Source organism: Pristiophorus japonicus, chromosome 23, assembly GCF_044704955.1.
Source record: "Pristiophorus japonicus isolate sPriJap1 chromosome 23, sPriJap1.hap1, whole genome shotgun sequence".
Classification (NCBI taxonomy): Eukaryota; Metazoa; Chordata; class Chondrichthyes; family Pristiophoridae; genus Pristiophorus; species Pristiophorus japonicus.
In genome coordinates this window covers 5,514,961-5,542,881 of record NC_091999.1, presented here as the reverse complement: position 1 = coordinate 5,542,881, position 27,921 = coordinate 5,514,961, and the positions used below count along the sequence as shown (strand labels likewise).

General features: G+C 44.1%; 1 pseudogene; it reads right to left on the bottom strand.

The window, feature by feature from the left end:
* Positions 1–6,657: 6,657 nt before the first annotated feature.
* LOC139235283 (Ig heavy chain C region, membrane-bound form-like) lies at positions 6,658–23,267 on the bottom strand (annotated as a pseudogene).
* Positions 23,268–27,921: the final 4,654 nt, after the last annotated feature.

Sequence of the window (27,921 nt, the reverse complement as noted above, 5' to 3'; positions counted from 1 at the left end):
TGCTGGAGAGTGGAATTGAGGTACATTGTCAGCCATGATCTAATTCAAGGGTAGCGCAGGCTCGCGGGTCCGAATGGCCTACTCCTGTTTCTATTTCTTATGTCGTTACATTCTTATGACCATATGTCGACCACGGGCGGTGCTGCACTCCAGGAGAACCTTTCGATGAGCTCCGCCTCTTTGTCCTGCACTGGATGACGCCACAATGCATTCCACGCGTCACAGCATCGCGATTTGCTGTTTTTCTTTCACGTTCATTCAGGGTCAAATGTCACGGGTAGTCTCCAGATTCCGCTCAGTGTGTGCCACCTGTGACCCGTCGCTCAGGGCTGTGACCCTGGCGGGAGCACCCTGTGCGGAGGGGAGCGGGTCGGTCCGAGGGCTTCCTCGTAAGACTGCTCCTGGGCACGGCCAAGGGTGCCATCAGTCGGTCCAGGCAGCGGGCGGTCGAGGGGGTCGTTCAACCCGACTGCCTGCCTCTCTTCCGTGCATACATCAGCGCCAGGGTGTCCTTAGAGATGGAGCACACGGTGTCCACTGGTACGCTCGTGGCCTTCCGCCAGAGGTGTGCACCGGAGGGACTGGAGTGCATCGTCACCCCCGGCAACCAAATTTTAATTTGGTTTTATATGTTTTAAAGTTTAATTTGTTTTTATTTCTGGTTTTAGTGTCAGGGGGCACTAGTATAATTTGCCTCTCGGAGCTCTAAAAAAAAACCCACAAAAAACACAAAAAAAAACAAAGAAAGGGAAAAAAAAGGGCACTTGAAAAATGTTTGGAGTGTCCTCCCCCTTTAATCAGAGAGGCACTTGTCTTATTTGTTTAATTTGATTACAACCAAAAGAGTTGTGACCCCGGCTTCACTTGGGCTCTGCACCTTCCGAGATTCCCTCGGCATTTAACCCTAACCCTAACCCTAAATGCCGAGCGGGGGGATTGGAAACAGGGTCGAGCGACAGTGGTTAAATCTAATTGCCACTTCGCGGGCCGTGGCAGGGATTGGGGTAGCGACATAGTTTCAAGAGCAACTCCAGCAATTGCCAAAGTTCCTTCCCAGCCCTTCAGAAGGGCCGCTTAATTATTCCCTTCCTCGACCCCGACCAAAGAAGGCCTCCCGCCGGAACAATAAGAGTTCAGAGCGCTGCATCGCAAGAAAAATGCCGTTGGATACTTGGTCGGGCCAGGAGCCGCTTGAGATATTCCCGTGGCCGGGAGGCACCGAAAGAGTCCGAATATCGGCGAAGGACCTGGAGCAAAATTACAGGGAAACAGAGAGCGGAGAGCTGAATATAACTGGTGGAACACTGGGGTGAGATCAGGTAGAAGGTATAAAAGGGAAAGGAGCAGAGCAGGGCGTTAGGATCCCTAGGCCGTCATCAATGACTTCATTGGGAGGTGCTATCAGAGGGAATGGAAGAGTGCAGGGAGAAAAGATCCCTGGGGTGATGATCAGAGAGTTCATGGAGATGGTGTCAGAGGGAATTGGGCAGAGCAGGGATAAAGGATCCCTGGTGTGATGTTCACTGAATTCAAGTCGATGGTCTCAGAGGGTATTGAGCAGAGCAGTGACAAATGACCCCTGGGTGATGTTCAGTGAGTTCAGGGAGATGGTACCAGAGGGAATGGAGGAGAGCAGTGAGTAAGCTCGTCAGGTATACAGAAGACATAGGGTCTGACTCAGAATTTTATTGGACTTTTATTGGTCTGTGCCCGCTATTTAGAATTTGCACTCCTTTAAAGGGGCAAATCCAAAACAGAAAATGCATTCTATAGTGCCCTCCCCGAGAGGGAGGGGGGCTCCAATCGCTCACTAGAATGAATTCGATTTTTGTTCATCCATCATACAACCTGGATCTAATGCATCCCAGCGGGCGCAGTAGGCTGTGGATACACCTGTGGACACCACGTGATCGCGCATGTCCTCTCGCCCAAATACAATCTCTTTTTTTTCCCCTCTCAGTCTTGGGTGTCTGTGTGCGTCTATGAAAGAACAGATGCAGAGAGTCTGTATGTGTAACAGAAATGTTGGGCGAGAATCTGTGCGTATATAACAGTCAAGTGGAGTGTGTCTGAGTGAGTATAACACAAAAGCTGGAGAGTGAGTACGTGTGTGTAACAGAACAGTTGGAGAGAGAGAGTTAAGTTGTGCGTTTAACAAAAAAGTGAAGAGAGTTTATGTGTGTGCAAAAAAAAAACTGCAGCGAGTCAGGCTGCAACTCGGATACGCTACAGACTCTTAGCATAATTTCGAGGTTTTGTGGTCCCTAATGTATCTCTGTCAGCTATCTAACCCATGTTGTACCTGCCTGGGAGTGTTTGATGGGGACAGTGTAGAGGGAGATTTACTCTGTATCTAACCCCGTGCTGTACCTGCCCTGAGAGTGTTTGATGGGACAGTGTAGAGGGAGCTTTACTCTGTATCTAACCCCGTGCTGTACCTGCCCTGAGAGTGTTTGATGGGACAGTGTAGAGGGAGCTTTACTCTGTATCTAACCCCGTGCTGTACCTGCCCTGGGAGTGTTTGATGGGACAGTGTAGAGGGAGCTTTACTCTGTATCTAACCCCGTGCTGTACCTGCCCTGGGAGTGTTTGATGGGACAGTGTAGAGGGAGCTTTACTCTGTGTCTAACCCCCTGTACCTGCCCTGAGAGTGTTTGATGGGACAGTGTAGAGGGAGCTTTACTCTGTATCTAACCCCGTGCTGTACCTGCCCTGGGAGTGTTTGATGGGACAGTGTAGAGGGAGCTTTCCTCTGTATCTAACCCGTGCTGTACCTGCCCTGGGAGTGTTTGATGGGGACAGTGTAGAGGGAGCTTTACTCTGTATCTAACCCCGTGCTGTACCTGCCCTGGGAGTGTTTGATGGGACAGTGTAGAGAGAGCTTTACTCTGTAACTAACCTGTGCTGTCCATGCCCTGGGAGTGTTTGATGGGATAGTGTAGAGGGAGCTTTACTCTGTATCTAACCCCGTGCTGTACCTGCCCTGGAAGTGTTTGATGGGGACAGTGTAGAGGGAGCTTTATCTCTGTATCTAACCCCGTGCTGTACCTGCCCTGGGAGTGTTTGATGGGACAGTGTAGAGGGAGCTTTACTCTGTATCTAACCCCGTGCTGTACCTGCCCTGGGAGTGTTTGATGGGACAGTGTAGAGGGAGCTTTCCTCTGTATCTAACCCGATCTGTACCTGCCCTGGGAGTGTTTGATGGGACAGTGTAGAGGGAGCTTTACTCTGGATCTAATCTGTGCTGTACCTGCCCAGGGAGTGTTTGATGGGACAGTGTAGAGGGAGCTTTACTCTGTATCTAACCCGTGCTGTACCTGCCCTGGGAGTGTTTGATGGGACAGTGTAGAGGGAGCTTTAGTCTGTATCTAACCCGCGCTGTACCTGCCCTGGGAGTGTTTGATGGGACAGTGTAGAAGGAGCTTTACTCTGTATCTAACCCGGGCTGTACCTGCCCTGGGAGTGTTTGATGGGGACAGTGGGGAGGGAGCGTTACTCTGTATCTAACCCCGTGCTGTACCTGCCCTGGGAGTGTTTGATGGGGACAGTGTAGAGGGAGCTTTACTCTGTATCTAACCCCGTGCTGTACCTGCCCAGGGAGTGTTTGATGGGTCAGTGTAGAGGGAGATTTACTCTGTATCTAACCCCGTGCTGTACCTGCCCTGGAGTGTTTGATGGGGACAGTGTAGAGGGAGCTTTATCTCTGTATCTAACCCCGTGCTGTACCTGCCCTGGGAGTGTTTGATGGGACAGTGTAGAGGGAGCTTTCCTCTGTATCTAACCCGTGCTCTACCTGCCCTGGGAGTGTTTGATGGGGACAGTGTAGAGGGAGCTTTACTCTGTATCTAACCCCGTGCTGTACCTGCCCTGGGAGTGTTTGATGGGACAGTGTAGAGGGAGCTTTACTCTGTAACCAACCTGTGCTGTACATGCCCTGGGAGTGTTTGATGGGATAGTGTAGAGGGAGCTTTACTCTGTATCTAACCCCGTGCTGTACCTGCCCTGGGAGTGTTTGATGGGGACAGTGTAGAGGGAGCTTTATCTCTGTATCTAACCCCGTGCTGTACCTGCCCTGGGAGTGTTTGATGGGACAGTGTAGAGGGAGCTTTACTCTGTATCTAACCCCGTGCTGTACGCGCCCTGGGTGTGTTTGATGGGACAGTGTAGAGGGAGCTTTACTCTGCACCTAATCTGTGCTGTACTCGCCCTGGGAGTGTTTGATAGGACAGTGTAGAGGGTGCTTTACCCTATATCTAACCCATACTGTACCTGTCCTGGGACTGTTTGATGGGACCGTGTAGAGGGAGCTTTACTCTGTATCTAACCTGTGCTGTACCTGCCCTGGGAGTGTTTGATGGGACAGTGTTGAGGGAGTTTTATTCTCTATCTGAGCCATACTCTACCTGCCCTGGGAATGTTTGATGGGACAGTGTAGAGGGAGCTTTATTCTCTATCTAAGCCATAATCTACCTGCCCTGCAAGTGTTTGATGGGACAGTGTGGAGGGAGCTTGAATCTGCCATGTACATATGAAGATAAGAAATAGGAGCAGGAGTCGGCTATACGACCCCTCGAGCCTGCTCCGCCATTTAACACAATCATGGCTGATCCGATCATGGACTCAGGTCCAGTTCCCTGCCAGCTCCCCATAACCCATTATTCCCTTATCGGTTAAAAAACTGTCTATCTCTGTTTCAAATTTATTCAATGACCCAGCTTCCACAGCTCTCTGAGGCAGCGAATTCCACAGATTTACAACCCTCTGAGAGAAGAAATTCCTCCTCATCTCAGTTTTAAATGGGCGATCCCCTATTCTAAGATTATGCCCCCTAGTTCTAGTCTCCCCTATTAGTGAAAACATTTTCTCTGCATCCAGCTTGTCAAGCCCCCTCATAATCTTATACATTTCTAAAAGATCACCTCTCATTCTTCTGAATTCCAATGAGTAGAGACCAACCTACTCAACCTTTACTCATAAGTCAACCCCCTCATCTCCGGAATCAAACTAGTGAACCTTCTCTGAACTGCCTCCAAAAATCCTTTCTTAAATATGGGAACCAAAACTGAACGCAGTATTCCAGGTGTGGCCTCACTAATACCCGGTATAAATGTAGCAAGACTTCCCTGCTTTTATACTCCATCCCCTGTTCAATAAATGCCAAGATTCCATTGGCCTTCCTGATCACTTGTTGTACCTGCATATTAACCTTTTGTGTTTCATGCACAAGTACCCCCAGGTCCCGCTGTACTGCGGCACTTTGCAATCTTTCTCCATTTAAATAATAACTTGCTCTTTGATTTTTTTCTGCATTAGTGCATAACCTCACACTTTCCAAGAGTGTATTGTAATATATCAAGCCATGATGGAGCATCGCCCTGCTCTTTAATAGAACACTGCTCTTTAATAGCACCTGGCTTGTGACTGTAACAGACCATAATATTAGACGGGACTACGAGGTCACAGTGCTGTCATTCCATCTCTGGGGCCTGACATAACAAGTCTGAGGTAAAGCTATCTTAACTCTGATGGGACACTGACTGGCGCAGTGGTTACCTAACCGAAGCGATTACAGTCAAACAAAACCAAGATAGGACGGGTTAAAGCTACCGGTCTGGGAAATATAAAACAATGTATGATACAGGATAAAGTAGTGGTGTGGGGCAGCATTGGAGAAAGGAATTCAGCAAAGTCGAAGTTAGTCCATTTGTCATTCCGCATTTATTAACAATTCACAGCAAACAGTTTAAAGAGTAATTTATGAAACGTTAACACACAGTGAATATAACAATTGAACATCATATTACGATCCGACTACAGAAGGTCTGAGCTGTCAGCTATATGTACAACTGGAACAGAAACATAGAAACATAGAAAATAGGTGCAGGAGTAGGCCATTCGGCCCTTCGAGTCTGCACCACCATTCAATAAGATCATGGCTGATCATTCCTTCAGTGCCCCTTTCCTGCTTTCTTTCCATACCCCTTGATCCCTTTAGCCGCAAGGGCCCTGTCTAACTCCCTCTTGAATATATCCAATGAACTGGCATCAACATCTCTCTGCGGTAGAGAATTCCACAGGTTAACAACTCTCTGAGTGAAGACGTTTCTCCTCATCTCAGTCCTAAATGGCCTGCTCCTTATCCTTAGACTGTGACCCCTGGTTCTGGACTTCCCCAACATCGGGAACATTCTTCCCGCATCTAACCTGTCCAGTCCAGTCAGAATCTTATATGTTTCTATGAGATCCCCTCTCATCCTTCTAAACTCCAATGTATAAAGGCCCAGTTGATCCAGTCTCTCCTCATATGTCAGTCCAGCCAACACTGGAACCAGAGAGAGAAAACATGGGCTCAAGCAAGGCCATAATTGTGACGGAAGAACGAGAAAAGTGACTTATTTACACAAAAAAATAGTCAAATAACGGTGAAACTCTGAGATACATTTACATTATAGCCATGGTTATCTCACACATTTCAAACAGAAGGACGGAAATCCCGTTTCTAAATTTCTCAGCTACAGATTCGTATCTATTAACTGAAGGCGTTTGACTGTGGGGATCACCGAGAGGACATATTTTATTCTCATGACACAGAGATGTTAATAAGCAGTTGGGGAAACCCCACCACATCCGAAATTCAAACGTTCACTTGACCTGTAGAAGAGAGATAAAAGAATGTCGCGGAGATTAATGGTCTGAGGCTTTCATCTCGGGGTATTTTCTTTTGGTCAATGAAGCTTTTAGAGATTTGTCAAACTGCTTTAGTGAGATCCAAGTGTGAGTGGATTGAACCTTCTGACCTTCTCTCGAGTGACGGCAGCACTGCAGGAAATGCTCAGGAAGAACAGGATGATGAATGTGGAAGCGATTCTCCAGATGTTGCCGTTCTTGTCTTCATCGTCTTCAATCAACACATGGTCTGAGGAATCTAAGGGATGTAATAGAGGCGGAAGTATATTCAGATCGTTTGTGAAATAAGGATATATCATTACCTTGCCTTTTTCTTTTACTCAAGGTATTAGTTTATTCTCTACTTTCTAAATGCACAGAGCATAGTAAACACGGTCGTTGAGCTGCAGATGCAAAGAGCCGGATGGGAATATGATGTTGCCACAACAATGGAGACCTGGCTCAAAACGGGTAGGACTGGGTATTAAATATTCCTGGATATCATCATCATCATAGGTGGTCCCTTGAAACGAGAATGACTTGCTTCCACGCCAAAAAAGGATAAGTTCACAGGTGTTCCAATGAAGGACCTAATATTCCAGATCCCGAACTACATCCTGAATGGTGGAAGATGCCTGTGCATGGATTTTTTTAACGTGGGCCACCTCACGGGCTTGACAGAGCTAGTCCTTGGTCCAGTGGCAAGAGTCACCCAAGACGACTGGAGACCTGCTCTACTGTACGGACCTAGCGCGCACACATATCGCACAGTGTGGGCTGGGCCCGTGCTACCCCTGGCCCCGAACTCACGCTCCCCTAGGCCCCGATCATATCCCTCTACCGTCTCTCGCGGCTCCTTCGCCCCGATCTCGCCGGTCCTGCTGCATCTGCCCACGCTCCAATCACCGACCTGGACTGGATCAGTCATTTCCATGGTTACATTCTTCCCATCACCATCTGACAGAATAAAGGAGGTCTCAGTGGGGTGAATCCATGATAGTTCAGCCATCCAAAGATAATAATGTTCCCACATCGTGATTTTAGATGGTGTTCAGGAAAGATAGGGAAGGACAGATAGGAAGTATTGCGTAGTATTGGTCAAGGAGAATGATACAGTGCTGGAGAGAGAGGATGTCCTGAAAGGGTCAAGGATAGAATCTATTTGGTTAGTGTTAATATATAATAAAGGTGTCATTACACAACTTGTTGCATTCTACAGACCACCAATTAGTGGGAAAAATATGCATAACCACATTTTCAGAGGAATTACAGTGAGTGTAAAGAACAGTATATTAGTGATAATAGGGGACTTCAACTATTCGAATATAGACTGTGATGATAGTCTAAAGGGCAGAGATGGGAAGGAATTTCTGGTGTGTTCAGGAGATCTTTCTTGATCAGTATGTTTATTTTTTTTCAAAAATATACTTTATTCATATAAAATTTTCACAGTACATTGGAAAATAGTTCAGTACCTTGCGATAAGCAATTCCATACAATTTGTTTGGATGCTGACAGCAGTTCCATACAATGCACTAGCGTGTATTTCATTTCAAGGTACAGTTTAGTACAATCCGTAAATCACATTACATGTAGTACTGTGCAAATGCAGATGAGAACAGGTTTACATTCACATTACATTCCAGGATACATTTCAATACCGATCACGAATCAGTATGTTTCTGGCTCAACGAGGGAGGAGGCATTGCTGGATCTGGTTCTGAGGAATATGGTAAGTCAAGTGGAGCAAGTCTCAGCAGGTGAACATTTAGGGAACAGTGGTCATAGTATTGTAAGATTTCGATTAAGCTATGGAAAAGGACAGAAAGCAATTTAGAATAAAATACTTAATTGGAGGAAGGCAAATTTCAGCGGGATGAGTATGGATCTGGCCCGGTGAATTGGATTCAAAGGTAGTCAGGCAAAACTGCTGTGGAACAATGGGATGCCTTTAAAGAGGAAATCTCTTTACAGACTGGTACAGTCGAGGTGCATTCCCACTAGGGGAAAGGCAGGGCAATTAATATCAGAGCGCCCTGGATGACGAAAGTGATAGAGAGTAAGCTGAAGCAGAAAAAGAGTGCGTATGGCAGATGTCAGGTCCAGAATTCATCTGAGAATCAGCCTAAATATAGAACGGTCAAAGCACGTCAACGTGAAAATAAGAGTGGAAAGGAGAGTGTATGAGAATAGAACGGCAGCTAACATAAAAGGGCATTCAAATGTCTCCCACAGGCATATACATAGTAAACGGGTAGTACGAGGAGGGGTGGGACCGAGTAGGCATCAAAAAGGAGACCCGCGCAAGGAGGCAGAGGGTATGGCTGAGGTACTAAATGAGTACTTTGCATCAGTCTTCACCAAGGAAGAAGATGCTGCTAAAGGCAGAGTAAAGGAGGAGGTAGAGGAGATGCTGGGTGGGATAAGAATTGACAAATACGCGGCACTAGAATCTGATGAACCTGTGTAAAACATTGGTTCGGCCTCAACTGGCGTATTGTGTCCAATTGTGGGCACCGCACTTTGGTTAGGCTGTAAAGGCCTTAGACTGGGTACAGAAAAGATTTGCGAGAATGATTCCAGGGATCAGGCAATTCAGTTAATTGGATAGACTGGAGAAGCTGGACTTGTTCTCCTTGGAGCAGAGGCGATTTGAGAGGAGATTTGATCGCGGTGTTCAAAATCATGAGCAGTCTGGCAGAGTAGAGAGAGAGAAACGTTTCCCATTGGCCGAAGCGTTGAGAACCAATGGAAACCGATTTAAGGTGATTGGCAAAAGAACGAAAGGCGTCAAAGGCAAATATTTCTTTACACAGCGAGTGGTTAGGATTTTGGAATGAACTGCCTTTGAAAGTGTGGCGGATGCTGACACAAACACTGCTTTAAAAGTGTTTGGATAATTACCTGAAAGAAAACAAATTGCAGTGCCAAGGGGAATGGCTGGGAGTGGGACTAGCTGGAGCGCTGTTGCAGAGTGCTGACATGGGTCCAAAGGCCTTCTTAGGTGCTGTAACCATTTTATGATTCTATGATTCTAATTTAATTTTCAATGTATAGCTTGTGTTAAGTTGATCACTCTCAGCAACCTATCTCTGTTCCTAACTCCGCAGCCAGTCATCCTTTCTTTATGATCTGCGCACATTTCGTGCTGTACATAATTAGATTTTCTCTTCATTGTCAGAAGCTAATGTATTTACGTTCAATTTCCTCCGATCTGTCATTCGGAAATATTGCAGTGAGATAACGAAGAAGGTTTTCTGATTCATAACGATTATTTTAACAGAATAATTAGATGGCTACTTATTTGCAGACTCTCAAGGGTGCAGGATGAGAAATCGGATGTCAGTTCCAATCTTATTTGTTTATTTTTGAAGGCCAAGCTTTGAACAATATTAACTTTGAACAGTTTTCAAAAAAACGTGATTCAGTGTTTGTGTTTGACCAGGATAGAGAGTATTGAGGTGTCATGAACACAGCAGATTATTCAATACAATTATTGGAGACTGTGTCCACTTAAAAAGTGCATTTTAATCTACATCGTCTATAGCCTGAGGTTTATGTGTGTAGGCTTTAGTGTTTGTGTTTTTTTTATATGACTATCGCTTCTTTTAGTTTAGTTGATGTTTGTTTGTTCATGTGAGTGTGTTAATTTGTGCGTGTTTATTTCAGTAAGTATGTGTGTTTATGTGTGTGTGTGCGCGCTTTTATGTAGGTGTGCGCGTTTTGTGCAATAGTTAGCGTAAGTGTGTTAATGTTTTTTAATTAAGCCTGTGACTGTTTGCATATAACTATCTTTTTACATGTGCTTTGTGTAAGTGTGTCTGTTTGTGTGCATGTGCATGTGCGTGTAAGTGTATTTTTACATTTGTTCAATGTTTCAAACAATGCCAATAACTGGATCTGAGACTGACGGTGTGCATTACATTCTGCGAATGTGTAATATTCTATGTCAGTGTGTTAATGTGTGTGTTTCTATGTAAGAATGTGTCTGTTTATGTGTAATTGTGCATTTATGGAAACACACACACAAACTTACACAACATACAAATACACTTAGACGCATTCATCCCCGAGCAGGAATGAATGTGTTTTGTGTGAGATAGAATGTAACATCAGTCGATGAAATGTAGCAATTCAATGGATGCGCCTGATAAACACAAAGACACAACCGTAAGAAACTCACAGAGGATTCAGTTTAGACTGGACGGTGAAAATTCAATCGGTTTCTTTATGATTAACAGGAATCAGTTCGCCCCAAATCCTACTTAAAGGTATTATATTGTACAAGTAGTTATTTTAGACTTTAATTCTCATGTGGCAAGCTTCTAATCTTCGAACACTGAGGTACAAGCTGCCTTTGTACTAATGGCAACTGAGTCCATATAAAAGAAAGCGGCTTACTGCCCTCTGGTGGGGGTTTGTGGATTTACATTTGCCATTTCACCATTCTCTGGTGGGGTAGTGGGGGTACAATAGCTTAACAATTGCCCTTTTCCATCTCTGAACTGGGGGAGTGGATCTACAGTGGGTTAGTAATGGCCCTTTCTCTTCTCTCTGGCGGGGGAGTGAGAATTATATTGGATTAACAATTGCCCTTTCCCCTCTCTGTGCTGGGGGTGGGGGGGGTGGGGGGGGGTTTCCGCACTCTTTGCTGGGGGAGTGGATTAACAACTTCCCTTTCCCCTCTCTGTGCTGGGGGGGGGGGGGGTGAGTTTCCGCACTCTTTGCTGGGGGAGTGGATTAACAACTTCCCTTTCCCCTCTCTGTGCTGGGGGGGTGGGGGGTGGGTTTCCGCACTCTTTGCTGGGGGAGTGGATTAACAACTTCCCTTTCCCCTCTCTGTGCTGGGGGGGGGGGTGGGTTTCCGCACTCTTTGCTGGGGAAGTGGATTAACAACTTCCCTTTCCCCTCTCTCTGCTGGGGCAGTGGGAGGTACAGCTCGTGTTCGTGTGTGGCCCTCATTTCAGATCCCAGAGGGTGCAATTCTGCAAAATGAAACTGGCCCCAATTCTGAAGGGATGGAGAAACAGGGACGTCGGAATTTACAAAAGCAAAGTGAATTTGCTGCGATCTGAAATAAAAACAGAACGTGCTGGAAATCTCAGCGGAACAGGCAGCACTTTCTGTTTTGACATCGAGATTTAAATGTGCTGCGTTTGTCTGTCGGAAATGGGAACTTTTCAGATTCCCCCAGCTGAAGAAGTTACTTGGAGGAATCTGCTCATGAAAGAGCTTCACTCTGTCTCTAACACGTGTTGCATTTGATGTAGGAGCGCTGGTTTTACTAGCCTTGGGCCCGAGACCGGCAAATATCCTGCTTCAGACAAACAGCATTCGTTTGGCAAAAATGGGAAGCAAAATTAATTGAGCGGTTGGAAGAAGAGGCCATTATTGGGTTTGTATTGAAGAACTGCGATGCAATCGAGAGACTCTTATTGACAAGAATTGGCGGTGTCCATCCGGGAAATGGGAAATGTTCACAAAACTCGCTTTACCGCTGGATTTATTGACCGTTCTGCTGGTGGTCTTCAAGGGGATCGCTTCATGTCCCACCACACAAGAGCTGGCCCACTCCTCCGCTGCAATGGATAACAGGCTGTACACGAAGAACGAGCTGCCGCTATCAACTCGGTGTTCTGGTGGTTGCCGGAATCCACCGGCTTGTCATTGACGGTCCATTTGATGAAGATTTCTCGGGGGGAGAAACGTCTCACTGAGCAGGTGAGGCTGACCAACCTCTGAGTGGAGACTTCTTCTGTCGAGGGCAGGAGGACAGACACGGACGGTTCCCGCAGACCTTTAGCTGCAGCACAATTAAACTAATGGTCAATAAACTGAAGAATCTCAGAGACAATGAATCCGGCGGTTAGATGTGAGAGAAATGTGCTTTGTGCTGCATTCTAACCGACTCCCTTCCCCCCACCCCACTGTGTGGCCTGTCGGTTTATAGTTGCCCGGAGCAGAGGGGGATGCAATCCTTCTCTGTGGGAGAATGAAGAGTTGGACTGGAAAATTAAATACAATTTACATCACAGAAACACACCATTCGGCCTAACTGGTCGTTGCTGCTGTTTATGCTCCATACGAGCCTCCTCCCACTTTACTTCATCTAACTGTAATACGAACAGAAGAACATAAGAAATAATAGCAGGAGTTGACCATACCGCCCTTCGAACCTGCTCCACCATCTAATACGATCATCGCTGATCCGGATCATGGATTCAGGTCCACTTCCCTACCCACTCCCCATATCGATTAAGAAATTGTCTATCTCTGCCTTATATTTATTCAATGACCCAGCCTCCACAGCTCTCTGAGGCAGCGAATTCCTCAGATTTACAACCCTCTGAGAGAAGAAATTCCTCCTCATCTCAGTTTTAAATGGGCGGTCCCTTATTCTAAGATTATGCCCCCTAGTTCTAGTCTCCCCCATCAGTGGAAACATCCTCTCTGCATCCACCTTGTCAAGAGCCCTCATAATCTTATACGTTTCGATAAGATCACCTCTCATTCTTCTGAACTCCAATGAGTAGAGGCCCAACCTGCTCAACCTTTCCTCATAGGGCAACCCCCTTATCCCAGGAATCAACCGAGTGAACCTTCTCTGAACTGCCTCCCAAGCAAGTATATCCTTTCGTAAATATGGAAACCAAAACCGTACGCAATAATAGCATGTCCTTCTATTTCTTTTTCCCTCGTGTACGGATCCAGCTTCCCGATAAATGAACCATCTCAGGTCTCGGAGGGTTTAGTTAGTGGAATGAGCAATTGCGTTCAGAGAGAAGTCTATTACAACACTTATGGGAAGGAATTGACCCAGGCACACGCACCGGAAACAGTCACAGCGTTGCTACATTTGTTACTACAAGCATGCATGCCGCTCACCCTTTTCTTCGTGGATGGAACCTCTGATAGGAGGCGGCATATCCTGATGGCTCATCACTCAGCCAGGCTTGTGTCGGGATGTTTACGCTGCTGGTCACGCTGTTGGGAGCCTCTCCGGATTGGAGGGCAAATCTCTGATGTCAAAGTCTCTTTTTCCCGGTTCCAGGACACGGTGGCCCCATAAGGATCATTAGACACGACGCAAGTTAATGTCACCGCCGCCTCCAGTAAGATTTGTTCTAGTGACGGCTGCAGGACAGAGTTGTGTGGCACGTTGCATTGGTTATGATCTGTGAAGCAGAAATGAAAGTCAAGTATCGCTCAATTTTCAGAATCAGGACACCAGTATTTAGCCTTCACTCTCCCAAGGAGAATAAATCACCTTTGAGATATCAACCTCGCGCCGTTGCTTTAACACCATCGTTATTGCAAGGACAACGAATTGGGACGGATTCCGGGAAACTCTAACATTTCCTGTGCATTTGCACCCAGAATCACCTGTAATGGACTGTGAAGGACATACCCGGCGTAAAAAGGTAAAGCAATTCGAGCGCAGTTGTGTTACGGGCTGATTTCTTCCTGAAACCCCTTGCTCCTTTCTGCCCATCTATAGACCCTTGTGTCCGAACGCATTTCCGCTCAGTATAATGGCTCCGCCCCCAGGGTCCAGAGCTCTACGCGAAAATTACATTGGTTAAAATCGAGTGTCGAATCAAAGCCAGGACTTTAGGTGCAACAGATAACAAATGCAATTTTCTGGCGTCTCTTTGCGATTGTTCGGCCGATGAAAAGCTGCAGGAATCGACTGCAGTCCCAGGGAGAATAGAACTGAAAGGTCCGGAGAATGGAGTTCCAAGGTGTTTTTTGTGGCGGAGAGTAATTTGAAAGAAAGACTTGCATTTATATAGCGCTTTCCTCGACCATCGGATGTCTCAAAGCGCTTTACGGCCAATAAAATACTTATGTAATGTATTCGCTGTTGAAATGGAGGGTTGCCGTAGCCAATCTGCGCACAGGAACTCCCACAGACAGCAATGTGGTAATGGCCTGATTATCTGTTCGTTTGTTAGGTTCATGGAGGAAGAAATATTAGCCAGAACATCGGGGATAACTCCCCTGATCTTTACGTCCAACTGAGAGAGCAGACGGGGCTTCGTTTTAACGTCTCGTCCCTCAGTACTGCGCTGGAGTGTCAGCTTCGATTTCCGCTCAAGTCTCTGGAGTGGGCGATGAACCCATAACTTTATAACTCAGAGGTCAGTGTGATACCCACTGAGCCACAGCTGACAAAATGCGTTGCCGATATGAAGAAGTTCTGGTCATTAGCGAGCATTTATCATGTCTGTTTAAGAGAGAGTCAGAGGGATATATGACCGCAGAGCAGTAATAAAAATAGAGCAACAGGACTGGGTCATTCAGCCCATCCAGCCTCCAATTGGATGTTCCGCCATCCAATTACATCAGGACTGACCTACACCTCAACACCATCTACCCACCTTAGTTCTGCAACCAATATTACCCTTGTCTAACAAAATTCTATCAATCTCAATTTTGACATTTTCAATTGACTCCCAAATTCAACAGATTTTTTTTCGAGGAGAGAGTTGCTTATTTCAACTATCCTTTGTGTGACGAATTGCTTTCTGATATCACCATGAAACGACTTGGCTCTAATTTTAATGTTACGTCCTTGTTCTGGACTCCGGCACCAGAGGAAATATTTCGTCTCCATCTACCCTACCCATTCCATTAGGATCACAAACATCTCTAAACATATGACCCACCAGCTGAGGATAAACGTGAGCCCAAGGATACCTTACTCAATGTCTGACATCAGAGCAGAGGGAATCCTTCTTTGACAAACTGATGGATTCTTGAACTGTGAGGGACCCTCATTCAGCACTTAGATTGGAACGTGAATGGTGGCATAGTTGGTATGTTACTGGCCCAGTCATCCCGAGGCTTGGACTAATGATCTCAAGCCATGATTTGTACCACGGCGACTGTGGAATTTAAATTCGCTTACTTAAATAAATCTGGAATCAAATACTAGGATCAGAAATTGTCACCAGGAAACGGCAGGATTGTCGTAAAATCCCACCTGGTTCACTAATATCCTTTAAGGAAGGAAAGCTGCCGAACTTACCCGGTCTGGCCTATTCGTGCCTCCAGAGCAACAATGTGCATCACACTTAACTGTCCTCTGAAATGGCCACTCAGTTATATAAAGCTACTCACTGCCACCTTCACAAGTGTAATTAGAAATAGGCATTAGAATTGCCAGTGACGGCCACGTCCCATGAATGAATAAGAAAAACACAAACAGCATAATTGTAAATTAGAACTGTTTCTACATTGTGTATTAATTCCAATAAAAGTCCTAACTTTGTTTGAGTTCAGCGTAGAGAATGGCCTTCCGGGGCTTGCTCCTCGTACCTGGAGATCTGGTGAAGCTTCGCTTTTGGGTGAAACCTTGATGAGAGACCTGGCAGGTAGAGATCGAGCGGGCGAACCATTCCCTGGTAGGGAATGCCAGCCGAGAAGTTCCCGTTCACCTCATAGACGAGAGAGGAGACAAAGTGCGAATCCATGAGTTGTCCCTTCTTCAGCCAATTCACGGTCACTCCCTCTGGACGGAAATCGATGATTGAACACACGGCGGTTGCAGATCTGCTGCTGGTGATTTCTCCACTGGAACTCAGGGTGAGGATAACAGTTGGAGAGACAATGTCACGTTCAGGGTCTTCCAGAGAAGACATGTTGTTGACATTTCTAGCAAAATAAATGGATTAAGAAATGCAAGGTAACCTTTTATTTTAACAGGTTCTTTACTGTCAGACTCACACTAACCTGGCATTTCCAGACACCAGAACTGTGCATGGCACTGTAAGTGTTATATGGAGACCAGAACTCTGCACAGCTCATCGAGTGTGCTATGGAGACCAGAACTCTCCACGGCGCATCAAGTCTGATATTGAGACTAGCACTGGGCACAGTACTCTAAGTTTGGTATAACAAAGGTTCTATACAGGTTGAACATAAATTATCCGCTTTTCACAGATTCCCACTCCTTGCTGTATCCCCCAACACTAACCTGGCATTTTCGTGCTCCAGACTGACCCAGCTCGTCGAACCTCGCAGCAGATTGTGCTGCTCCCCACCTCTGACTCGGTGATGGTTAACTGGCTGCTCAGGGTGTAGGTATCCTTCTTAATGAGCACTGACGGGTAGGTCTTCAATCCAGTGGTGATCGGCTCTTTATCTTTCCTCCAGGAAAGGCTGGTGATTTCCGGGAAGTAGTCCATCGCCAAACAGCGGTAGGTGACGGGGCCGCCAGTGCTGGGTTGTTCACAGGAGGAGAGCAGGGCGTAGAGGGTGCGAGGAGACGGTGTCGCTGGGAAAGATTGGCCAATTGACCAAGTCACACTCTGCAAACCGTGCTAATAAAATGACCAAACAACTCGAAATTTGACTGCAGGATGACCCAACACCATCGTGTGCCGATCAAAAACTACATCAGCGTTTGAGCTTCTGTCATTTCTGTCGGGCTCTATCAACTTAGAAACATAGAAACATAGAAAATAGGTGCAGGAGTAGGCCATTCGGCCCTTCCAGCCTGCACCGCCATTCAATGAGTTCATGGCTGAACATGCACCTTCAGTACCCCATTCCTGCTTTCTCGCCATACCCCTTGATCCCCCTAGTAGTAAGGACTACATCTCACTTACAAAAATAAGAGCGTTTTCACATCATGTCAATAAAGTATTTGTCAATTGATCATACAATACAAGAGCAAAGACGTTCCCTGCTATTTCGGCCAGTTATTGTTTCTCAATCAACACCACTTCGAGTCATCTATTTCATTGAGGTTTTTGGATATGCGCGCTGTTCTGATCGCTGCGTTTCCCTAACAGTACTTCAAAAGTAACAGCATAAACAAACTTGTAAAATTATTAAAAAACTCGAAACTTGGCAACCACAGAATTCAACAGGGAACATTTCCGCCGCCTAGTTTCTAAGATTCAAACTTTAGATGAATCGGGACTGGTTCGAATTGAGCTCTTGCCTTCTCCATGTTTAAGTACTTCAGTGCACTGTGATGTGTGCTCTGTTCCCATTCTATAGAACGGAAATCTCCCGCCTCTCATCCTTCCTCCCATTCAATTAACAACAAGAAACAATCCCACAATCCGGTTAATTGGAAGTTTCTCTTGAGATTTACCAAAGTACCTTCCGATCTCCCACTAGTGAGAACAGGCACTGCTTTTTGCGTCATTACAATCACCACTGGCTACTGTGTGTAGCGACCATTATCTACACATGTGGATAGGTGTAACACTGTCTAACACTGGTTTTCCTTAAACATTATAAATCGATAGCAGGCAGAGTGTACTGGTGAAAGTATGTTTTTTTTCTTAACTGGAAAAAATATGCAGTGGGTTCCCTCATTTGTCGGTATTAGGACCATTGTTGTTCCTGTTATTTCAAAGTAACCTGGAATTGGGTATAGGGAGTAATATTTCGAAGTTCGCTGATGATTGAAAACTTGGCAACGTAATGAGCAAGATAGTAGCCGACTTCAGTAGGGCACACGTGGATTGGTAAAATGGACAGGAACATGGCAGATGGAATTTATTGCGGATAAGTGTGAAGGAATGCAATTTTGGAGGAGCAACAGGGAGAGGAAGGCTAATTTAAGTGGCACTATTTTGATAGGATGCAATACCAGAGATATTTGGGTGTGCATATTCACAGATGGTTGAAGTTTGCAGGACAATTTGCTAAGTCTGTTAAGAACACGCGTGGGACATTTGGCTTTGTAAATATGGCCATTGGGTACAAAAACAAGGAAGTTATGCTAAACCTTTAGAAATCACGGGTTCGGCCTCAGCTGGGGCGTTCTATACAATTCTGGCACCAAAATTTAGGAATGATGTCAAGACCTTGGAAAGGATACAGAGGAGGTTTACCAGTACTACACCAGGGATGAGGGACTCGAGTTGTGTAGATAGATTGGAGAAAATGGGATATTCTCCTCAGTGCAGTGAAGCTTAAGGGAAGACGTAATAGAGGTTGTCAAAATTGGGAGAGGTTTTGTCAGCGCAAGTAGGGGGAAACGTTTTCCTCCAGCGAGTAGGTCAGTAACCAGAGGTCACAGATTTAAAATAATTGCAAAAGAATACGAGGGGAAATGAGGGTAATTTTTTTTTCACTCAGAGTGCTAATAATTTCTGGAATGCACCAGGCAAGAGAAATGTTCTTGAAGAGGACTCATTTGCAGGTTCATAAGGAAAAAAGGATGTGTTGGACGAATTTGGAACGCTCTTTCAGAGCCGGCATTGACAGGACGGGCCAAAATGCTCCATTATGTACTCTGAGATTCTACACCACTCAACAGCATCGGTTCTTCCTTATCTAACAACAATAACAACGTGTATTCATATAGCGCCTTTAACGTAGTAAAACGTCCCAAGGCATTTTACAGGAGGGTTATAAGATACAACAATTGACACTAAGGCACATGAGGAGAAATTTGGGCAGATGAACAAAAGCTTGACAAACGAGGTAGGTTTTAAGAAGCGTCGTAAATTAGGAAAGAGAAGCGGAGAGGTTTAGGTAAGGAAATGCAGAGCTTAGGGACTCGACAGTTGAAGGCACGGCCACCAATGTTTGAGCAATTAAAATCATGGATCCTCAAGTTGGCAGAAATAAAGGGGCACAGATATATCGGGGGGGAGTTGCTGGAGGAGATTACAGAGATGGGGAGAGTCGAGGCTACGAAGGAATTTGACAACAAGGATGAGAATTTTTAAATGGAGATGTTGCTTATCCGGGAGCCAATTTAGGTCAGCAAGCACAGGGGTGATGGGTGAACGGGACTTGGTGCGAGTTAGGGCACGGGCTGCCGAGGTTTGGATGAACTCAAGTTTACTTGGGGTGGAACGTGGGAGGCCAGATAGGGGTGCGTTGGAATAGTCAAGTCTAGTTAATGGCAGTCTAGGAGTAACAAAGACAAATCTCAATGGAAGGAAACCCTTATTAGTGTTGAACACCTGGAAAATATTTACTTTAAAAGTGTTTTTATAATGAAAGATGATGTTTAAAATAAACGGAGCTGCGAAATTTGACGCAATTTAGTCAATCGGTTCCTGTTATAAAGGCTTAAAGCTTAGTTTGAATGACGACTCAACGCAGGCTGACTGTATCTCTTTAAACGGTTCAGAGAAGTGCAGTTCAATGCCTCTGTGTCTTGTGTTTTGATCTGCGCCAAAAGCTGCATCTTTCCCGAGTTTGTCCCTGCCTGTTACCCTGTTAAAAAAATAACTGAATGAAAAATGCTTTAAAACATAACGTTCCCATAACGGATATTTGGAGCGGGAACCTTGGCATTCTCCAGTGAAAATTTCAAAATAACTTCCAGACTCCCATCAGATCAGAACAGGCGCTGTTTTCTGGAGCGTTACACAGTCACTTCCTGAAACTGTTTGATGTGAAAGTCGGCTCAAGATCAGACCAATCTCATTCAATTATTTTCTGATACTGAAAATGTTTAAAATGGATCAATTCATTAAAATTGGATATTGTTCCAGATAGGATGCTAAATCAATTAATGATCCGTTTCATCTGGGCAATGAAACGATATATTTGTATATATCTGTCTGAAGCACTCGCAGTTTATTGTTGGATGCAGCTTAAGGTCCCTTGAACACTCTGGGGCAAAATGTTCTTGGGGCAGTTACAGGACAGATAATATAGAGTAAGCCCTGTCTTAATTCTGAAGTCAGGTATAGCAACAGGTGCCTACAGATTAAATCTCCCGCTTACCTGCCCTGTCAGACACTCCAGTATGGTGTAGCAAGGGTTGGATACAGAGTAAAATTCCGGGTAATCACCCCTGTCAGATACTCCGTGTAAGGATATAGAGTGCATTCTCTTCGACTCTGACGATTCAATCACTCTCAAGGCAGGTACATCACTCGTTAGAAAGAGAGTCGAATCAAACACTCGCATGATAGGTACGGCACGGGTTAGAAACTGATTAACTTTCGTTCTACAGTGTACCAGCAGTGTTTCTGAACTGCTCCTTCTGAATGTCACGCACTGCGTTAATGATCTCATTTCTCAAGTCGGCCTTTCAATGTTACTCACAGATAAAAGGTCCTGAAATAAATGCGTTAAATTGCACACCATTAATACAGGAGCACAAACCAGAAGGTTTACTACCAATCAGGAGAATTCTTGATTCGCACACAGTGAGCAGGCGCACAGAAACAGAATAGACACAAACAACGCAACAACCGTGTCATCAGCGGATAGATCTATTCACTCTGTCAATGTCAATGAAGCTCATTTCTAATTGATCTCTTGTTAATTTCCGATTACGTCGAGTCTGCACCTTCTTTGAAATTAAACTGATATTCATTTGAAAAACTCTCTTCGACTTCCAACAATTCAAATAGAATTCAAAGGATATAAGTAAGATTCGCTGAAAACAGGTATATGAAAGTAATTCCGATTCCAGAGTAATTTGCTGTTCACATCACGGGACTCAGTGACATAGGAAGAAGTTAAACAAAAAGGAGAATTTACGTTGAAAACCGATTATCCGCTGGGTTTATATAAGTTCATAATTAAATATAAACTGTCAAATCATCGAGAGAAAACACGAAGATAATCCATTAAAATCTGACACCTTATCGAGCTGAACACAGCTGTGTAAGACATATGTTGATTCCTAAATTAATTTTAGACATAATTAAAATTCTTTCCAGCCATTGAAATTTTCACTAACAGTATTCCTGGCCAGCATACAGCACAATTACGGGACGTCATTTATGGTTAATGAATTAGCACTGATATTATACTCTAAGTTAATATTCACGTCAGCTGATGCTGATTATAATAACATTATTTAATATTAATTTTAATCCGGTTTCTGCCTGGTAATTTGTGAAATATTAGGGTTTAAATTAATTAACTTAACGTGATACTTTTTCAATATTTAAATGTTATACGTCGTATTAATAGCTGAATACATTCAGACCAACATTATTTTTACTTAAATAGAATCACATATCAATAATTTTAAATGAGCACTAACTTCTAATACTGTCCTGCTCTCTACCTGCACACTCGTAAACGATCCATATTTCCGAAATCTCTGATATAATATAAACTCCGTCTATTTTCAGCGTTCGAAATAGTTCAAACACTGGCCGTGGTTCCTCTCACTAATTAACGATGGGCTGCAACACCGTATGGTTACTAAAGCTGGGTTGTCGAGTTTAATCAGTATCCTCAATCTTATACTGTAAATAAAATGACAAACTGCAATTTATAACTCGTATAAAATTCATAATTTAATACAAACTCTGAATTAATCAGTACAAAATAAAGAGATAACTATTAAGAAAACACTCATCAAAATGAACAAAACAGAGAAAGGAATATGATGTTATTAAATTAATATCATAGATAATTAAACTTTGCCTCACGTTGCACTCACGTTAATTGTGTCTAGTGTGCAGAAGACATTTGAGAAGCCGCATCGTGATTATTACATTAATATTGACATGATAGCATATTTTAGAAATGTTACTACGGTATAATGATTTATGTAATATTAATTTAAAGCTGATTCAGTCTGCAGAAGCGTTAATTATTTAGTTGTTCATTAGTGTAAAATTTCAGGTATTAAATGAGTATTTGTGGACATACGATCAATAAATTGACACCAATAAAAAATAAATGAAATATCTTTAAATTATTTTTAACCTCGAACGCTATCTGTTTCTGCCTACAACCTACTTACAAAGACATTCAAACAAGTAATGCTTGCAAATGATCAGACAACCTGTAGCAATTGGATGTCACCGAGATTGAACATTGTAGAAACGCCAACGCGTTTAACAACCGTTAGGTATTTAAAGTAACCCAGACACAGAATCTCATCAGTAGATAAACACCAAATCACATCATTCAGAGGCTCAACCGCTCAACCCGCATTTTATTCACAGGTAATCAAGTTAATTCTATAAACCCTTTCCATCAGAGTCAAATGAAACAGTGCAAAAAGTTTCACTACAGAATCGACCGAACTCAAGTTTCAGTGAACAAAATAATTATTAAAATAAACAGAAATATGAAATAGAGGCCGAAATACAACAGATGCTGAACGAGTGAATGTTTCTTACCTGCACTTACTGTCACCATGGTCCCTTGCCCTCAATAGTCGAGATATCCAGCGTGACTTGAACAGTAATAGATGGCGGTGTCTCCTGTCCTCAGATTCTTCATGTCCAAAACGAAGATACTGTTGTAAGTGACTTTGGTTGCAGCAAATCGGCTCTCGATTCCTGGGGCGTAGTAATTGCTTGATGAAATAAAGTAATGAGCCAGACACTCCAGCCCCTGTCCGGGAACTTGTCGTAGCCAATACATCCGATAGCTGCCAAGATTGAAACCACTGGTTTTCCAGTCAATCTCAGGGAGCCTCCTGATCTTTACATGTGGCTGAGTCAACACGACATCCGACTGGACACCTATATAAAAAAATCAAAAACCACGAGTGTTATTCCTGGAGAAATGATTCCTGACTCTGCAACATTTTAGAGAGAGACTAACACTGAAAAGTTAACAGTGAGCGACTTGGACAATAAAAACTACTCACGGGATAATCAATCCAGCAGCAGACTGAGAGAAATTGCCCACCTCATTCTCCTGGCAATGTGTGGTAAATGGTTCTGACAAGAACTCACTCAGTATTGCAGTCCCAGTGACTGGCATTTAAATACTTTGTTTTTTTCAAAATACACTTTATTCATATAACAATTTGCACAATACATTCGAAAGCAGTTCAGGCATTTAAATACACGGTAGAATGTGACGAGGGTATCAGCGCCACCTATTGATTCCCTGATAGAGGTGGTTACTGCATCCGCGTCACACCTTCCACATCAACAACAGAATGGATTCACATCTGGAATGTCAATGAAATCCCTTTATTTCCACACTACTTCACATGAAATGTAAATCGCTAGGATGAAATTACATTATCAGGGTCTAAGGAGCTTGCCAGTATGTGTTACTCAATCTCCCCCTCTCTATCCCATCACTCGGTACAAATAAAATACACCCTGTCTCATTAATTACATTAGAACTATGTATCTGAATGCGGGAGCTGGTTAATGTGATTCGACTCACAATGCGGATGGCTATAACTACACGATTTGGGTCCGGAGATGAGGAGAAACCCTTCACATTACCCAAATATATATTATGGAATTTCACTAACTACCCCCAAATCTGTGACGTGAAGACAGCCGTTTGAAATTTGCTGCAAAATAATTCTGCTTGCCTGATAATTAAGGTGTGAATTGACAGAGAAACATAAGCATGTGCGTCCCGCCCGCTTCAGATCAGTTTTCTTTGTATAAAGAGATGATCGTGAATTAGACCGGATAATGCGATCAGCAAACCGCGGCGTCCAAATCCTTACAGCTAATTTAAAACTAACGACTGTGCAAAAGTATCAGGAACGCAGTGTATCAGGATTTAGCGGTATGTTACCGAATATCGCAAGAATAAATGCTTCATCTGACGCTGACACAGATCGCAAACTGGACGTGTCTCGGCCCATTCGTAGCCAGGCTATGAGAGGGATTCATCAGAGATCCAAATCAGTAACAAATTGAACTGCAGAGTGCGTGGCTGCTAATCAGTAGTAAGTGAGACCTTAGTTTAAATGAGACACTGAACTCTATGAGAATATTCAAGGAAGTGCAGGGGTTGGAGTCAATTCCACCTATTTTGTATTTACTTTGCGAATCCCATTCATCTCATTACAACGTGGGTGTGGGGTCAGTAAAGTTTCTCTCGAACACTTCGTGCAGTACTGAACCAACGTGCTGAATTATCTAGAATTATCTTTATTTGGAAATAATTCTAATTAAATAACATATGGATACGTTTTTGTGTGATGCTATTTTATTATATTGTGAGTATGGAATTTGCCTGAAATCCTTCTTTCTATGTTGACCATGCAAAATGCTTCTTTATTGTAAGAGCGCAGCGAAATAGCTTAATGTTCACATAGTTAAATCCTACCTTGTTCCAAGTTAATATTCATGCCAAATATTATTCGGCAGCAAGCCAGCCAATTGCCGTCAAGGAGACTCGAATACCATATGTCATTTACAGGAAGCAGCTGGGGGTTCTGTGCAGTGAATCAAAGATGTGTTTCCTCATCACTAACCAATTGGATGAAAGCCAAATTAAACCCTTCACATGGTCAACTGACAGGAAGCATCTGGGGGTTCTGTTCAGGGAATCTAAGATGTGTATCCTCAAAAATGACTGCTTGACTGAAATCCAACTTCAAGCCCTTCATAGGGTCAAAGAGGCCTATTTATATACAAATCTACCCAGCAACAGTACTGGAATTAATTTCCTATTTTTAGTTGTGTAACCACGTGAACTGTTTCCATCTCTCAGAAAACGAAATATATCCAATGTCTCAGACATCCGGCCAGTAGCAGCAGTCAGCCGCAGCATCTGTCCAGCAAATCCTAACCCTGTAATATATATAAATAAATATATATAGATAGATCGCGAGAGATCTAAGTGGAGAGATAGAGAAATAGATGGAGAGATAGATGGTGTGAGAAATATAGAGACAAATCGAGAGATAAATATATAGATCGACATAGAGAGATAGATAGATAGATAGATAGATAGATAGATAGATAGATAGATAGATAGATAGACAGACAGACAGACAGACAGACAGACAGACAGACAGACAGACAGACAGACAGACAGACAGACAGACAGACAGACAGACAGACAGACAGACAGATAGATAGATAGATAGATAGATAGATAGATAGATAGATAGAAATAGAGGACCTCAGAGAGAGCATACATCCTCAAATTGATAAGCAGGCACGTTGAAGTGGAAGTATGTATTTGGATTGGATGGATAGTTGGATGTCTGAATGATTTTATTAATAGACCTATGAACGGATGGATGGTTGGTTGATAGGGTGGATGGGTCTGAAAGACGCTGTATGATATTCTCATCTTTGTAATGGTCCACTTCCTATCGTGAAGCAGCCCCTTTACTACATTAGTATCCATATGGCGCCGCCTGTTTTTAGGAGGTCATTTCAATCCCTACGGTATTCATAACCAAGGAGCTGAGCTTCAAGCAAGAGAAGCCTGCAGGTGTCCATGGGTTACTGATGGTCGCTCTTTGGTGATGGTAAATCTTCCTCTCCAAGATATAAAACGAGCACATGTCTAGGTTTAAAAGAGACACCTGTAATGTTTGGAACATGTGGTTCTTTCACGTACAACAAAGAAGTTAACAAATCCTCACCCGAATGACTTCAATCACATCGCAAGCAAAGCAAATCGTTAGATACATATTTTTCCACTAAATAACTGCTCCTCTGTGACGTTGTTGCAGACACACCATTCGGACCAGCACGGACAAAAGGAGCATGAACTGCGACTGTCTTTATCGCCATATATTTATTATAAGTCGAAATATATCCGGTGAGTATTGCACATTGTGGTCGCAAGTTCAAATGCCGTGAACGCCATTAACCACACTACCCAGAGTCTTTCCATTCAATTAATTCATACACAGAATTAATTGTTTACGATTTGGGGGGTAAGGTGTGCACTTCAGTGAGATTCGCTCACTCTGCTGCAATACGCTCACTGTGATAGAGACAGATGGTTAGAGTAGACACGGTACATCATCCAAGCAGTGCTTAGTCGGTGAAGGCGCCACATACGTTAAGTGGAATCACAGCTTTCAGCAGTATTGTACAGTCAGTTCTCGATGGGATGCGGTTAATGCGATGCCATGTTTCTCAGAAGGTTGTAGTTTCGTTGTGTGACTTATTTAGGGTCAGCGTGATTTTTTTTATCGCTTCATGTAAAACAGGTATAGGGTCTAACGGGTCTGACTGTGGCTCACCTTTTCACCACTGGGCACAGTCATAGCCTGGGTTAATCCACTGCGTGGGCGGGGGAGAGGGTTACTCACCTGCACAGGTACATTGCTCAGATCTACCTTTCATTAAATCATTGTGCTATTTCACAAGTTCCTGTGCTGTTTTTCTGTTATCTTTCTGTCACATTACCTTTCGTTCTGATGATTTTCCACATCTGCAGAGCTTTGCCCTCTGCTCTTGTTTCCCCATCTCCTCATTCCTTTTACAATCCACATATTTCCAAATATTCCCAAGCTTACCTGTGGTGCTGTGCATCCCGACGTCTGCCGACACAGTCTGACATGCGTCTTTTTCTATCGCCATCTGTTGGTGGCTCTCTGTATCACTGTACTCGGTCTCACCATTATCTCCCTCCCCCTGTTGGTGTCTCTCTGTATCACTGGACGCTCTGTCTCACCTGTACTTAACTCCTGCTGTTGGTTGCTTTCGGTATCACTGTGCTCACGCTCACCTTTATCTCCCTCCATCTATTGATTTCTCTCTGCACCATTCACTGTACACAGGCTCACCATTATATCTGTAAACAAAATGGTTTCAGTGAGAGTGATCGTGAAATGGTCGGATTCTTATAAAAAAAAACAATTGGCTCACCAGTTTCCTTTAGGACCTGTCGTCTTTCCCGGTCTGTGTCTATATGGGACGCCAGTCCCCACACCATTATAGTTTATTCGTAACTGTCCCTTCAAGTGACCTCACAAGCCATTCAGTGGTACAAAACCACTGAAAAGAACACTTTCTGCAGTGGTTCAAGTAAAAGGCCTACCACAAAGGGGCAGAGTTTTGTTGGGCAATAAATGCCGAGCTTCTCAGACTTTTGGCTAAGATCATGCGTAACTGACCTGACAGGGGAGTAACCATGACCCCAAAGTGGTTCTCCCTGGATCAGGAAGGTATATGCTTGCTTTTTTGGAAACAGGAGGTGGGTGGGGTGGCTTGACCCATCCACCTCCACAGAGGTGTGTGGGGGACCTGACCCGTCCACCTCCACGGCATGAACCTGGTATTGCAGTACTTCCAGGAACGGTGCAGTGGCTCTAGGCCTTTTGGCTAAGAGCATTGGCGCAGAGTGATCCTTGATGTGTGCAAGGTGACCTCTGGCGTTTGTGATTTGACAAAGAATTGGAAAGATTGGCTACGAATTTAAAAAAAAAAATGCCGAGGTACAGCGAATTAACAAGAAAGAGAGAGGTTTAACAGGCAATGACACTGATTTCTGGTTGCTCGCACAGGTTGATTGAAATACTTTAGTTAGGAAACGTTATTAAGTGTCACGGGACCATGGAGGATAGATGTCGTTAAGATACAGATATGCCGGAGCATGTTAGGGGAGCGGAACATCCTACAG